This window comes from Balearica regulorum, chromosome 7 (genome assembly GCF_011004875.1).
Source record: "Balearica regulorum gibbericeps isolate bBalReg1 chromosome 7, bBalReg1.pri, whole genome shotgun sequence".
NCBI lineage: Eukaryota > Metazoa > Chordata > Aves > Gruiformes > Gruidae > Balearica > Balearica regulorum.
The window spans coordinates 38,408,434-38,425,373 of NC_046190.1; the positions used below are offsets into that span (position 1 = coordinate 38,408,434).

Below are 16,940 nucleotides of genomic sequence, written 5' to 3' on the forward strand. Positions count from 1 at the left end.
GAGTGCTCTGGAAGGTTTTCAGCTTCATCTGTTTTAGACAAAGAAGCATGCGGTACTAATGTTCTTGGGACTAATAAAATTTCTCTCTGATACACTACTTACTTAATGGCTATTTTGAGTCAAGTACTAAAAGCTATGTAAAGCTGAAAAAAATAATCAAAAATTAAACCCAGTGAAAGTACTTTGGCAGCTCTAGTCTTGAGGGAAGAACAGAAACTTTGTGCATTAAATAATGTAATCTCTACGAGCAGTAGCAACTTACACAGCAGAGCTTTTGACAGGCATTTCCCGTAATTGCAAATGCTTCAATAAGCACAACTAGGACTGTTTAAGTTAGCAGTGCATTTTTAAAAGAGAGAGTTAGAGCTATCCATTCCAGGTCATTACTCGTGGAAGCCAAGGAGATTTCCTACAGCTACAATAGGTGGTTACTAAAGAACTATCCTTTCACCCCGGGGGGCGTGCACACTCCCTATATTAGTGCCTGCATTACCAAATACATTTCTTCATAACTGAAAACCAAACCTGATTATCAATATATCTCTCTGGACTGCACAGTGCATATTTGTAATATTATTTTATCTCATTTGAAGGTTCAGGAAATCCAATTTCCATGGGCTTGAAAGCTGTTCCCCTTTCAGTCTGCCTAACAGAAGCACCGAACTGTTTGTTCATTGGGGTGTTTATTATTAGAATGTCTAGTGTGAAAAGGGAAAAACATCCAAAAAAGCTCCCAGCTACAATTTTACTCTGAAGTCACACTGATAACGGGCAGTATTTAACACATTTGAATGTCATCAAGCTACTTTGCCATAGAACATAGAAGAGGAATGAGTAGGAGCCATGTATTCGGAGACATAGCTCTCCACAGTTCACCCCTGCCCAGAGGAGAACTTGTTTATATGAATGCAAATCCTGTACTGTACCCAAAAAGATTTTTCATCTGTGAAATTTTTCATCATGTTTCCTCTGTGTTTTCATAGATGTTAAAATAACAAATGAAATGAGATCTTTATCTAGAGAAAAAAGGGATTATATTTTAATGGCCATACATGAAGCTTGGACTTGGTCCCTTCCAACTTGAGATACTCTGTGATTCTAAGAGTCTCAGCAGGAAAATAGCGTATGTGGCTCAGAGAAGAGTCATGAACAATACAGTTAAGTACAAAGGTGCTCCATCTATTGTGGAGAAGATCACAATTTTGGAGAAAACAAAAAACCCAGCATGCCATCAGATATTATACTGCTGCTCAATTAACACTCTGTCCTTAAAATAACAGCTACATTACAGAAGACAAGCTGGGAATAAGTAATAGCAGGCATATCCCTTGAGAGATGGCTTGCCGAGAACTGAATTGAATATTCTGAAGCATTACGGAAAAACACATATGTATGATCTTAATTGTGTACCTTATAATGTAATATAATATCATGTTTCCAATACATTAGAATGCCCTGTTTCCAATACATTATATGCTACATCTGTTTACAGAATCCATGGATTCATTCCCTCCTTGAAAATCCATATCTGCTCCTAACTTTTTCTCAGTCACACCAGTGACTAGTCACTAGTCATAGCTAGAGCAATGCCCCCAAACAAAATAACTGAAAATGCTGATATATGCAACACGCTTTTTTTCCAAAAGTGATGCTCTTACTGTATTGTGAAGAGTTTGTCTTAGTTGAGGTTAGCTATAACACAGTTAAATCAAAACTAATTGTTTAAGTGTGTATATCGATGCATCCATCCTCAAAAATGCTTGTATATTAAATTGCAAACTTTAAAACTTAAGCCATCACAGACTTTAAAGCACTGAAATGTTGCTCATGCATGTAACGTTTCTTAAATGGAAAGAAAAAATGCCTTTGTCTTTTTTACTTTTTATTGAAACTTTCTAAACAAACAAACAAGATAAATAAAAAAAAAAATCATAGACTGGGTTGGGTAGGAAGGGACCTCAAAGCTCACCTAGTCCCAACCCCCTGCCATGGGCAGGGACACCCTCCACTAGCCCAGGTTGCCCAAAGCCCCATCCAACCTGGCCTTCAACACTGCCAGGGAGCCAGGGGCAGCCACAGCTTCTCTGGGCACCCTGTGCCAGGGCCTCAGCACCCTCACAGGGAAGGATTTCTGCCTCCCATCCCATCTCCATCTCCCCTCCTGCAGCTTCAGGCCATTCCCCTTGGCCTGTCACTCCCTGCCCTTGTCACCAGCCCCTCCCCAGCTTTCCTGGAGCCCCTTCAGGGACTGGAAGGGGCTCTAAGGTCTCCCCGCAGCCTTCTCTTTTCCAGGCTCAACCACCCCAACTCTCTCAGCCTGTCTCCATAGCAGAGGTGCTCCAGCCCTCTGATCATCTCCGTAGCCTCCTCTGGACTCGCTCCAACAGCTCCATGGCTGTCTTGTCCTGGGAACCCCAAAGCTGGATGCAGTACTCCCAGTGGAGTCTCATGAGAGCAGAGGAGCAGAATCCCCTCCCTTGACCTGCCGGCCACTGTTCTTTTGATGCAGCCCAGGTCGTATTTAGCTTCTTGTCTCCCAACAGCCCCAAGTCCTTCTCCTCAGGGCTGCTCTCAATCCATTCCTCACCCAGCCTGTAGTTGTGCTTGGGACTGCACCGACCCACCTGCAGGACCTCGCACTTGGCCTTGCTGAACTTCATGCAGTTTGCACAAGCGCACCTCTCCAGCCTGTCCAGGTCCCTCTGGATGGCATCCCTTCCCTCCAGCATGTCAATCACACCACACACCTAAAGGCTAGACTTCCTAAAATTCTACAGGCTAGCCATGAAAATAGCCAAGAATTTGAAGATGACAAATATAAAGCAATTGTGACCTCAAATAAAGGCAAGGTTGTCCACTGCTGATAGTTTATACATACATGAATTGACAGAAAGACAAGAATAGTCAAAAAGAAACAAACAACCACAGCATCACTAGAAAATCTAACTTATTTGCACCAACAATGAAATCTCTCTTTCCAAACACACTTATGACTGACTGTTCTGTGGCTGCCTATCATCATTGTCAGGTTTGAAACCTTTTGCCCTTTTAGTCACACTGGGTAGGAACATACATGCGTGAGATTACAGTCTAGTATATTTTAAGTCATTTTTTGTGATTCAATGCTAGTTTGAGAAATTGAGTCAAATCTGTCTGCCTTCTCAGTAACGTACAAACTCTGGTTTACTATTTTATGTAGGCCACGTCAATGTCTTTAATTAAACAAGCACTCCATTTGTACCAGGAAGTCACAGTAAACCTAAAGGAAAGCAAAAGCAAATGGCTGGATGCCAGAAGAAATCTGGCACAGTTGCATACTGTTACTTCATCTCTTCTCACTGAAAAATTAACATGCCTATTACTACCTTTGATGATTATAAAGATGTCATTTACTTGGTCTAAAGTGGATGTCAGAATATACGTTGTCTTGATGATGGCAATAAAAAATAATAAAAAAAACCACTTCAGGAAAAATGTGATTAAAATTGCTATGAATTTCCCATTACCTCGGGACTGCTGATAAAAATCATAACCTTGACAATCAGCACATGTGAACCAGAAGCAAGTGAAGTATTAACTAAGCCACTAGTAAAAGGAAATCGACTCTAAAGCCAACAAGAAATCATCAAGAAAAGACCTGAAGTCTGGATTATACTTACAGATTAATCCCAGGAAAGTAACACATGATTTGGCCTAGACTTCCTAAAACTGTATGTCAAATAAATTTGGCAGGAACCATCTAACATTGACATTTCTAATAGTGATACGTTTGCTTTCACCGTTGTACATTGTATGGTGCATTACACTACAATTTTAAAGGAAGGAAACCTTTCTGACCAGGATACTAGAGCCACAGGAGCACATTTAGTAATGGTATGACAGTGGCCCTCTAAAAATAGATGAAAAAAAAATTCTCCTCTAAAAACAGATGTAATCCTTCAGGTTCCTGCTTTCATTATTTGTTTTCATGGTAATTCAGTGGTGCACATGAAAGGTCAGTTATTCCAATAAAATGCAAACTTTGCGCCTATCTCCTCATGGAGCGGAGCCCAGTGAGAGCAAAGCACTGAACGTTTTCATTACAAGAATGCTCTCCACAGAGCATCATGAACGTGACAGCCCATACACTTATCTTGACCACAGGTTCTAGACAGAAGGAAAAGTAACAAAACAGAGACAGTAAATTACTGCCAAACCTCTTTTCACCTGCAAGCTATAACGGTAACACTGCATAGGAAATGGCCTTGTTTATCTGAATCTTTCCACCTTCACACCTTAAAGCTATGTATGACCACACAGAAACCAGAATAAAGTGACAATTCCTGTGTAAATACAAAGGCAGAAATCCACAACAGATTTCTGAGAGGTTGTTCTTACCTGTTTATATATTATTTATAATGGTATTCTACCTCAGCTTCTTGTATGATACTGAGAATTGGTGATATTGGCACAATGGTATATTTTCTTGCATTGACAACACAGGTAACGGCTTTTTTGTGTTCCTTGCTTGCCAACAACAGCAGAACTGAACTACGCTGCCTGCTGGATCATCACATGCCAGCTTTTCTTGTAGAAAACAACTGTAGAAAGCAAAACGTGAGAGACACAGACAAGGTGTAAGTCACATCTAATATGAAGTATTAGGCATGAAGTACACACACACGCATCTTACGTGCTTACTAATGGCTCTTCACAAATTGGATTGCAAGCCCAAGATGCACGAAATGAGGAGTACATCATCTTTTATCTCTTACGCTGCCAGAATGTAACATATTGATTAGATAACACTTTTCTTCTTCAACCCTATCATTACAAAAACAGAATATATCACAATTTTTTATAACTTCTGCCTTTAAAGAAATCCCATGAAATAAAGAACTATTTTTCCCTTTTTACAGAAGGAGACTGGGGCCCAGGGCAGACTGACAAAACTGTTTCTTAGAAAATTAAGTTTATGGTTGAGTTGGGAACCAAATGCACGAGTCTAATCTTAGTTCAAGCACATGCTATGTTTAGGAGGCATGGACTGAGACACAACAAGACAAGCATTGCCATTCTGATCAATTATGCATGGATAATTTAGGAACATTTTGTGATAACCTTCTAAGTTGAATTGGTAACTTCTACCCACTTGGCAGACTTTCACACCCTCATCCAGCTTGTCTCCAACAATTAAGAAGTTATGAATGGGCACAAATTGACATTACACTGGCCTGCAGAAAATCAGCCAATCGTTTGATCTTATGTACTTAAAATACCTGCAGTTTTGGACTGCTTTATTCTCCCACGTCATCCCTTTATAGACTGCCTCTTTCCCAAACCTCATCCTACAGGCAGGTATGCATATGTGACTCCCAGACTGCTCCCAGGAAGGTGACAACCATCTCTAACTCTGCAGGTAATCCAGCGCATTTCTCACCTTGATCAGGGACTTTGACCTCTGGGCCTGGTTAAGTCCTAAAAGTTTACAAGTAATGAGAAATTCATGACAGAAATAAAACAAACCCCAAACCAATTCCAGATTCTGGAAGTCTGAGTGACTCTATTGCGTGACTTCTAAAGGTGCACTCTTTGGAAGTGCTTGACTGGAGTAGAGGTGGTGTCAACAAGTCTGTAGACAGCCTGTAACTTCGGCTATGTCTGGGTACAAGCTGTTTATCAGAAAACAAAGGCTACGTGCCATAGACTCTGCTCTTTTGCCCTCTCCTTTCTCTCCAAAGTGAGGTGACAAAGAGATTTAGGTTGATGTTCTCAGAGGTTTGTATGAGATCTGGGAACACAAACTTTCTGTATACAAATGAAGAGGCATTAGACATACAATCTTTATCCAGTCAGACAAGGAATCTTCGAAAAGCCTTAAAGGCTTTTCAAAACTACAGACACTTCAACATTGCTTGTGAAAGAGTATTGCTACACTGAAATGGAACTAGGTACAGAAATGTTCTTATTCAGAATCTTTTTCTAATATGTAATTTGTTTTCGGAGAGTAGCAACACAATGTCTGCTGATATAAGTACTTCTAAATAAAACCTCATTTTTCATATTCCAACTCCATACTGACCTAAACGCAACATTCAGTATCCGCATCAATGCACATTACTTAAGCATTTGATACCACCTCTTGTTAAGTATTCTCCTGCAGGAAGTGCATCTATTCTTCTCGGCAATATGCCAAGACAGCTGCGAGGGCAGCAACGGGATTTACGCTGCTTTTGCACATAAAGCTTATTTCTTATGTTGACATTCAGCTTGCATTTAAGTAGAAAAAAATCTTCCTGCTTAAGGGACTTCCTTTAAGCTGCCATTTAACCATCCTTCTGATACATGTCTGAGGTATACAAATAAAACACTGTCTTATTTATAACATCAAGTATATTGAATTTAAATACTATTTTTTTATTTTTTTTATTTCCTTGAGGAAACAGAATTGGCAATATGGGTGTGAGTTGCGCATGGAAATGCTAAACTAGTCCACGAGTATGTCCTAAGACAGACGTTTCATCCCGAATTGCCCTGAAACACTTACCAGGAGGCTTTCTACCAGGCAGGCCTGGAAAGGAAGACTTGCACTTAAACTGACCGAAGTCTGAAATTTCCCTGTTTCTTTCTAAATACGATGGCTTGTTAAAAAGTCACCATTTTCTGAAGAGCATATACTAGACCTACAAGCATCAGCGAAGCTGACATTTAAGAAAAAGCAAAAAAACTTTCTAACATACCTCTACTACATCTCCCTCTGCGGCACAGCTGGCACCTCCCAGGGACATGACACCTCGATTTGCAGCCGTTCCTGTGGGCAGCCCACGCCGCTCAACCACCCTTCCTGCCCTCCAGCCAGAGTCGGGCTGCCAACATGCACTCAGAAGCTTGAAGGGAAACGCAGTCCTTGATACAAGCCCCCAGAAAACAAACCAGATTCACCGCTCTGGCAACAATGGAGAATTCAGTATTTGTGGAATGAGTTGAAAAATGTCTTATTTTAGGGCAAATCAAATCCATTTGCAGCAAAGTACCACCTTCTCCATTTTCCACTAGAAAATTTTGCATTCTATATTAAGGAGGATTCTGTAAGAAAAGGGCTAGAAAGATTCATCAGCCTATCTACAAATAAAACCCCACAACCATGGAAGACAACAGCGTATAAAACTCCTGCCATAAGGAATAGCATTTCTCCAGAAACTTTGCCATGCAGCCTAGCTCTTTCTGAGCTTACGGGGAGTAGTTGTAGTTGGAGAGTCCCCTGTCAAGGCGTCCGGCCCTCAAAGAGCAACCTGCTCAGTCCACAGATACAGAGTCGGGCAGAGAATGCAAAAGCTTCCAACCATACCCAAATATGATTTAAGAACACCCGATACTAACACCAATGAAGAATTTACTGTTTCACTGATCCACAAGGTTCTTATGTCATGTCTGAAAAATTGTATAAAGCTATCAAAAAGATTAATTCATCCAGTAGTAAAGAGGTTTAACCTTTAAGGAGTAAGCAATCCTGGGGTTTTTTTGCAATGTCAAACAACAGACCATAATCCTGATTCTACAAGTCTAAATGAGATGAATGACATTTTCTAAATGAGAGTGACTTCCCTGTTGTTTAGGAGAATCAATCTACCTATGTAAGCTTCAGATTACCTTGAGATACATGTCAAACTGCAAACTCCAGCCTGACATTTGGGATAAACACCAGAAAGGTAGCAAGCACTCCTGCTCAGACATATGGCTATAGAGCATACTCATGGGGACAGATTCTATGCCAGCCAAAACCCTTCCTATAAACTGCAGCCAACTAGGCAGAAGACATAATTATCTTAAGTCTTCATCCACAGAGCCTGAATACTCTGGTTAGCTCATCCTATTTAAGCTTTCACTCACAGAGAAAAATTCTACGTGCACGTCCATCCCAACAGCGCTCTCATTTCTTTCGGGGAACTTGATTAAAGTAACAAAAATGTGTTTGCTGCTGAGATGGGTAATGGGCATTAGGGAATTTTAGCCCCACTACAACTCAGACAGATCCTATGGCAACACTTAGCACTATGCCAAAAGTTAAAAAGGCCATAGTGGACCAGTCTGGAGGTCTAGGGTAGTTCTCTGCCTCTGATCACATCAAAAGCACAAGCCAAGGGAGCAGAGTAAGAAAAGAGAATACAGACACACATCCTTGAATCTTCTTCCGCATTCAACCATTTCCAGATGAGGCAGCTGTAAAGCCATACTCACTTCAGTTGCAATGGAATTCTCCACTAAAACCACACCTGCTCTTCCCTTTAGCCTGTGTAAACGTCCAGCACTCACAATATCCCCTGAGAGCATGTCCCACAGCTCAAACACCAGTGGGGAGTAACCCTACCTCTCCTGTTTGCTTTCAGTCCTGGCTCCTGCAAGCTTCATCTGAGGTCACCTGGTTCTTATACCGAAAGCTGCAGTGAATAATCGATTCCTATCTACCCTCTTTACAACACCTTTTTAATTTATTGATAAATATTGACTGGATATTTTCATGGCACTATCTGTTGCAAGTTCAAATTCTTGCTCCCAAATGGTAACTATCAGCTCAGAGATGAAGCTAGAATTATTATTCCCCTATGTGCGTCTTTTGCCACTTACAGTGATTTTCATTGGGCATTTTAATGGCAATCACTCTTGCATGGTCTTCCGCAGATCTTCCCTGTCAGCTCATATCTCTAGTACCCCCTAAACAACTTTCTAGCATCACTAAATTTTCTCATCTCCCTAGTAAGCCTGTTTTCCAGGTCATTCACGAATATAATGAACATCAGATATCTCGACAGTACTCTGGTGGGGAACTCCTTCCTTTGTGAGGACTGATCCTAAACTCTTAATCTCCATTTCCTACTTTCTAATCAATTATTTGTCCATACAAGGATTTCCCTTCTGAAGTCCCAGCTGCCTAACTTCTTCAAAACACACCGGTGAAGAATTTGCCCAAAAGCTCTTGATAAAGAATCCTTCTCCAAGATTCCAATTGTTTGTTGCCTAATAAGCCATTTTTAACAAGAGGATACACACAAATTAGTGGCTCTAACTGGGACAAATACACTAGAAATGTGTCATTATGAGAAGAGTTAGTATTACTATGCCCTAAAAAAATTAGTGTCTTGTAGTCTCTGACAGTCTCCTGAGGCAAGATTTTACGTTAAATCAGAGAGGAAGAGGTGAGTTTGTTTTCTCAGGAAGTTTGCTAGTGGATATCCTCACCAAATGCTTTGATTACATCTAAGAGCTACCACATACAGTTGAAAGCCAATAGGTATAGTTTCACAGATTAAAAAAATTGTCACTCTATAGGCTAAGGGCAGTTGTTGTTGAGTAATTTTTTTTTTTTTAAATCATTTATTTATCAATAGTGAAAATCGTACTGACTGAATTAGAAAAAAATGCCACAAAGGACAACCTGTAGTGTCACAGAAAGACATTAACATACATCTACCAGTCTTTCAAGGTCTATAAGGTACTAAGAAGAAACCTTATCTCTAAGCTGGCTGGGGCAACTTCAGAGAGACTTGTACATGGCATAATATATGACATCCAGTATAAGTTTTTCAGAAAAAATAACTAATTAATGGAGGTCATCAGGTTGCCCTCTCCTATCACAAAGAAACATTAGGCAATCAAATAAGAATAAGCATCAGATTTATTCTATTAATATTTTTATACGTTGTCTTACTGATTATAGCATACCACAGTATCTATAGGGAAGGAATGCACACAATATCCTTCTGGAGATCTTATGCTATAATAAATTCCTTGCAGTGATCTGAAAACTACTGTGGCCTTGATGCCAGACTTGAAAAAAAGGCATAAAATTTCAATGGCTTTAAACCCCAGAGATATTTCTAGAATTAGTTGAACCATACATAAATAAACAAAATCTCTAGATATTTATACTCTAGGCAAATACGCTGCACAGATGAAAACAAATATACATATAGGGGTGCGTGTATATATAAGTATGTAAACAGAAAGAGTATGTGCATGTGATTACGCCAACAGAACATGACAGCTAATCAACACCAAACCTCAGATTATCTTCAGGCAGAAAAATACTCTTGGACTAAGCAGTTTATTGCACAGTGGTAATAACTGCCTATGTCACTGCTTATTCCATCACAAACTGACTTCTTAATTACCTAATCTCTTGAGGTGGCTTCAGGTTGGAATTTTAACTTTTACGTCATGCATAATGAACAGTGTCATTCAAAGGAAAACCAGGAGATTTCTTCATGACAGGCCAGGTCACAGGGAGTGCTATTATCTTCAGTTAATACACAGCCAGTATCTCTCTGCAACGCTTTTCTTATGCTAAATACAATCCTCTTCTGTTGACAAAAATGGGTAAATAATCTTTCCTCCTAAAGCAAGAGTATTATTACAAGGTAACAGAAGCAACAATTGTTACTGATAATTTAGATATCATACAGGAGACTGTAAAGCTTCAGAGCTATCAGCATCTCATCTCTTTTTATGCAGTATGACATGCCAAATCCATTATTTAAACGCCACAGCTGCTTAAATAAAAGCAGGGTTTTGAATATTCCCTCCTCCTGCTGATTATTTTACATATGCAAAGCAGCATTTTGTCAAACCAACTCATCCACACGTGCATATTTTTTTCAACTTGGAAAGACCTACTTTTGTCTCCTGTACCACCCAAGAACCACCCGTGGACTTAACCTAAAAATGGAAAGACTGAGTTATTGTGATTCGGTCAAAATCTGACCATTTCAGACTGGATAACAGTTGATAATTTTCAGCTGTCTGAAAGAGAAAACAATCCTTAAAATATCTGAAAGATCAAATCTCTATCATCTTTTGTAATGCCACTTGATCTGGTTATATCTGACTTTCTGCATGACACAGAAACTTTCCTTAAAGAAAAAACATCTTATTCTGTATAGACAAAAGAAAAAGACCAAGAAATATTCCCCTCCCCTAAAGTGAGCTCACTCAATGTGCTCTTTCTCAATGGAGCACATTAGAACCAATGCGCAGCTGACAGCATTTTGCTGACCCTGTGTCTTTGGGTTGGGTGGCACCGGTCACCTGCTCCTTTGCCACCCCGCAGTTTTTCTGAGGCACACTTTTATTACAGTCTTCTATTGCTCAAGGGAGCCATAAACGGAGCCCACTAAATAAATTTGCTTGAGAAATTTATACGAGATTTGAAAGTTTAATGCAACTGCCAAAAGATTTTGGAGTGCTGAGAGAATTAATCTTACTACTCATTACATTTATTGATTCAAATCAAGCTTCCGGACATCAGCATAGGTGCCATTGCTAAGAAATAAGAAGTTTCCAGGAAATCTGTATGTAAATCTAAAGTGATTGCCAGTTTGTGGGGGGGTGGGGGGGCAACGTATGTGATCTATATGCCAGTAAATGCAGTACTAATAGATTTTCATTCACTACTTGGGATGCTTTCTCCAATACGGGTTTTTATAACCAAGTAAAGATGAAACTACATTCCTCAAGCCTGTAAAAGGGCCAGTATTCATAACAGATTTTTCTCTTTAAATACTGTTTGAATTAAATTAGGGATGAAAGAAATAATAAGGAGCTTTCATATCCAAAGGCTAGAATATTTTTTTTCTTTTTAATTAGAAGTTGAAACTGGTTGAAGGCAGCAGTTGAACAGCCATCTCCAGCCATGAGATCATTCTATGCTAAATAAGTAGGAAGAGTTTAATTTTGCTGCTACTTCTGCCCTCAACTATAAGTGGTGGCTTTTATTTTGAGGATGGAAGAAAACAGTGACTGTGCGTTTTAGAATTCATTTACTACATTTGGGAGAGTAGCCCTGAGATTAAAAAAGCATCTGGGAAAGAATGAAAAGTAATTCAGTAATTTTATGCAAAATAACCACAGAAGTATCTGCTTTACAATGAGGACCACTCCATACTGAACCAGAATCTGGTTCAGCAGTGGAGAGAGGTGCGTCCGGGGACACACATTTTAAGGAAGTGGTACATGAGAACAAAACCAGAACACTGAGCATACAGGTGGAGTCTGTTCCGTACTAAACAAATTGCCACATATAAGTGAAGTAACAGGAAATTTTTGCCCCCAGTCGGGAAGAGAGTGAGAGAAGACAAGTGAGATCGACAAAGAGAACGTTCTCAGTACCCATGAACGCAACTGTGGTATAAAAATCAGACAGAAACCATGGGTCATCAAATACACTGCATTAAAGAAGAGTTTCTGTATTTCTGCCATCACTACAATTGCAACTTAAGTCAGCTAAGTCACACGAGAAATGATGGGACAGCAATGCCCTAGAGCAGGCACAAAGATTTTCCACCAACAGGGCCTGTATGCACCCACAAAAGGTTGCAAGTTGAAACTGTTGGGGAACTGCAATGTAAGTGTGAACATAAGGAACAGGGATTCTATGTGACAAAGCTTTACCTAAGGAATTTATTGGAGAGGTGAAAATACCTTGTTTTGTTTTCTGCAACTCTTACTACAAACCTCCCCTATGACTGAAATGCTAACCACAGGTAATGCTAACGTAACACGACAATCCGTCCAGCATTTGAAAGAGTATGGTTGAGTGTGGCACGAGAAAACCATTTTATTTACATGACTGAAAAACAGCATCAACAATGAATTTATAAGAAGTATATTTATTAATAATAATGCTTCATTTTAGGGATTAAAGTAATTGCTTTTCACTTGGTTTGGTATAAACTGTATAAAGGATACACAAAACACTTGGGAAAAGAATTACTGTAGGAGTTTGCTACAACTGTCAATTTCCGATCTATCATTTTTAGTTGCAACAGTGTGCTAATAAGCAAGAGCAGTACCAACAATAAGTCTACAGTAAAGATCTTTTTAGAACACTGGTCGTGTAACCTACAAGTTCTGGTCAACACAGCACAGCCCCCAGGCCAAACCACTTCAGTGCTGCAGAGAGGCTTCTGCCACACTTGGCATTTCCATAGAAATACAAACCAGCAAGTGTCCCAGACCCTACGTGTTCCTCTCTCAAAGTCCAAAAATGAAATATAAAAGCAGATTCACCACATACAAAGGGTTTGGAGGTTTTTTTACGCTGTTCTTAAGCAATAGATGAAAACAAGTTAAAAAAAAATCAGCTCAAAGCAGACTGAAAATACAAGTAGCTGAAATGACTTAAAATTCTCTTGCATAACTGGTTAGGAAGTTGGGGTGACAAAACCAAGGGGTTTTGTTGTTTGTTTTTTGTTAAACTGGGTCAAGAAGGAGGTAACCTTAAAATGTAAGAGCAAGAGATTGAAACACCATATAAAAAAAAGAAAAAAAAAAAAAAAGAGAAGTAGAGAACAAAAAGGGAATTGCCTCCCTTAAGACATCAACATAGTAATGACAGAAAGGATCTGATAAAAATCTCTAACTTGTGCAGAAAGATACAGCTGGTAAGACAGTATTTCTGGAATCTTATCTCTCAGCTCTCAGATAGCAGCTATGGACCAAGATCTCCTCTCTGAATAAAATGGTCAGAGTCCTGGTGGTCATGCTGCTTACAAATGCAAATTCTGGGAAGTGGAGTCCCAGCTCCTACAGCACATTTGGGAAGACTCGAGCATTTCCCTTGACACCCTGGTTTTGATTGTTTGAATGGATGAGCTATTTGTTTTCTACAAATAGAGACAGGAGACCGCTATCCATTCAGTAATGAACTGAGCAACTGGTGAGAAAACACTTCTCAAAAGTGAATTTTTTTTTAATTTATTATTTTATATTAAACCTAAGAGTAGCGTCCAGTCCAGTCCAGTGGAATAACTGGGAAATGCGATTCTACTTTAAGGAGCAACTACATAGAATGAAAGCTCATGAGAATGGCCTCCTCTTTGTAAAAGAATACAGAACAATTTCTGGAATTGGCTGGGACGGCTCATATTTTAGTGTAGGTCAATACTTCCTGCTTAACAGAATAAATATTTTTAAGCCTTCCTATTCCTGAATGTTTTGCTTATAAGTTTAAAGAGGAAAAAACCCACTGTAAGGCTAAAATAGAAAAACCTCAATAACTTGTCAGAATTCTTTGAGGTTTGTAATTTTGCCCCACAAATACAGCCTTGATATAGTTTAATCCTAGCTAGTCTTTAAAAAAAAAAGTAAAATATCAATAAAGATTGGCCTGTTCAGTTTGAATTTTCTATTTTCTGTGTCATCACTTGACTTTGCAAATAAAAGTTATTGAGACATACTTCTAAAACAGTGACATAAAGAGTAGCTTAAAACCAGATCAAATCTAACCCTGTTTCCTCCACAAGTAAAATACCTAGCACATTAACCCACCAGACAATAGTATCAACTTGTTAAATTTCATATACAGGCTCTCATTGGTTCATGATGCTGAGAAGCTATTGCTGCTCTACTCCTGCCATAAATCAGTCAGAGTTTACAACTCATAGATTGTTTGACTACCCTTTGTAACTGAAAGCACAAGTACAATGATAAAAACATCCACAATATTTTTCTTGTCTTTAAGCTAGACCTAACAGGTTCGTAGGACAAACCTTAGCAGAAGGAATATCCACTAAGAGAGAGCGTGCTGAAACATTACTTATCATTTAAAAATAAAAATTAGAAAAAAAAAAATCTTTGCGTTGCCATTTGTATATATTTAGATATCCCCCTGAGAATCAATAGCATGAAACTTAATTAATCAGGTTGACTGACAAGGGAAATAGATGTGAATATAGTAATCTGGTGCACCGGAATTAATTACATCAAGTTTTAGATGATACCACAAATAAAGCTCAGGATGTACTACTGAGATTATCAAGAACACAAACCATAAATCTTTTATACCATTTAATAACACACATTCCCCACAGAGCAGCATTAGCAGCCTTTCAGGCAACCACCTGATGGGCAAATACTTAAATGTCACTCTCAGAAAATTACTTAACATGAAACACCTACCTTTTGTTAGTGGTTCCAGTAAAAGGTTATTTTACCAGTGAAATGCAAAATTAGGTCAACATTTCAGAACGGTGCCATTCCTAGCACTTTGTTTCTAGCTGGTATGCTTCTGTGCCCTTTTCCCTCTCCCCATCAACACGCTGTGCCTTCCACCGCCAGGTACCTCCCACTTAAAACATAACAAGAGGAACACTTTCTAATGCATGTAGGACAGTTCACACTGTCTTCCTAATGGTTTCTCTATCCTTACCATGCCTTTCCTCCTCACCTCTAATTGCCAGCTAAAGTTTTATACGCTACCATTTAAACCATATAAACAAATGCTTTCTGTCAGCTTCCAACAGGTAAGGAAAGCCTAGAAGGGAACATTACTGTCATCTGTTTGGACATCCCCTGCAAACCATAATTAACAATCTCTTAGCTAGTCCCATGGTGGTATTCGTTGAATTCTACAGAATTTTGATTTAAAAGCATCAACTAATACGATAACTGATCTCACCTCCGAGCTATTTTTTTCCAGTACTTCATTCTTACTCTGTTTCTACTCTGTATTTGTCTCATTTCAGCCTCCTACCAAGGATCTTGTCATGCTCCTTTCTGTCATTCCAGTCTGCCTCCAGTTTTGAAGCATTTTATTCAGTCTCTGCACCTCTCCAGTTTTCATTAAGCTGTCAGGTAAGAGTCATCTCCCTTGGAAATTTTTGTTCCAAGGACATTTGAGCACCAGAACTGTCCTAAAACTAAATTCTAAGTAAAGTGACCGAACTAAAGCAAATTAACATGTGTACTTCTTCAGGTACTTTTCATACAGATAAGTATTAAAGACAAATCACTTTTTTTGTTGTTTTTTAAAAAAGTGTCTTCTCTGAATCTAATAGATAAACCAAAAATTACATTAAAAAACCACAGGAAATCTCACCTTTCAATTCAGGATGAATATGGCTTCCAAGAAAAACTCCAGCTGAATGTGCTATATCCTTTCTGTTTCTCTGAGCAATCTTCCTCTTCTGTGACTTCCTCACTTCTGGCTTGCTAGTCAGACCTTAGTCTACATATGTGCAGAAGAACCCAATGCATTATCCGCAGAACATCTCACTTTCACTCCCTCTCCACGGTGTTCAGCATGTTACTTGCAGTGCTGAAGCCAGGAAGAAGCCCATCATCAGCTCTGTGAAAGAGAAAGTCAGAATCAGTCAGGGCACGTGGACACAGCCCAGGGTGGTCAGCTTTACAGATCCCCATCACGCTGCCAGAGTGAGAATAAAAGATTGAAAGCTGGAATGATCAAGCAGAGCAGTCTGACAAAATAAGACAACCCATGAATTCAGGTCACTTCTGAAAAACTGTTTCAAAAGCATGAAAACCTTCAGAAAAGAAGAAAATCCAGAAGCGAAAGCAAGATCTTGTATCAGATCGGCAATTGTACAGGGTAAGCTGGATACAGAGCAGATGCTCAGCACAGAACTTGTTAGCCTGGTTAAGTCCAAGGCAAGCGCCTTGTAAAAGAATTGTTACCCTACAGATCAAATAAAGGGCTTTGCCCCAAATCTCCCCCAACCAAATCCCTTCTTCTCTCCAGACATTTTAGACTGGCAGTAAACTAATATGAAAATCCTTGCAATTTTTCCAGAAAAAGAGTTCTGCTCAGTGCACTGATTTTTAGATGGACCCCCCCACACCACCCCAAATTCTAACTACTTTTCATTAATTACAGCTTAAACTGTGTTTCTTCAGTAAACTGTGTTTCTTCAGTAAACCCCAACCGATATTAAACAGATATCCAACAGCATACATCAGAATACAGAAAACACAATGGGAACATTGGGAATGTTTCTAATACATCCTCTTTAGTACAAAAACGCACTTTAAATAAAGATAATTTTGTGGAGACGTTTCAAAAATACTGAAGAAAATAGAAAGTGTTCTGTTTAAATATTATTCTTTTTTAATGAAACTGGTAATAGACATATGAAAATTATGAGTTAAATTTTTTAAAAAAATCTGAAAAA

The 16,940-nt window shown here is 39.1% G+C and overlaps 1 protein-coding gene across 5 annotated transcripts in view; it reads right to left on the reverse strand.

Annotated features, from left to right (window-relative positions):
- PCDH15 (protocadherin related 15) overlaps window positions 1-16,940 on the reverse strand; it is an 872,980-nt gene that overhangs the window by 664,232 nt on the left and 191,808 nt on the right. For 4 of the 5 annotated variants that reach the window (XM_075759010.1, XM_075759011.1, XM_075759007.1 and 1 more), the window contains one exon: window positions 15,851-16,099. The gene's annotated coding sequence lies outside the window, so the exon portion shown is untranslated. Of the gene's footprint in view, window positions 1-15,850; window positions 16,100-16,940 lie in introns of those variants that run through there. The other variant, XM_075759006.1, reaches the window with a different exon arrangement.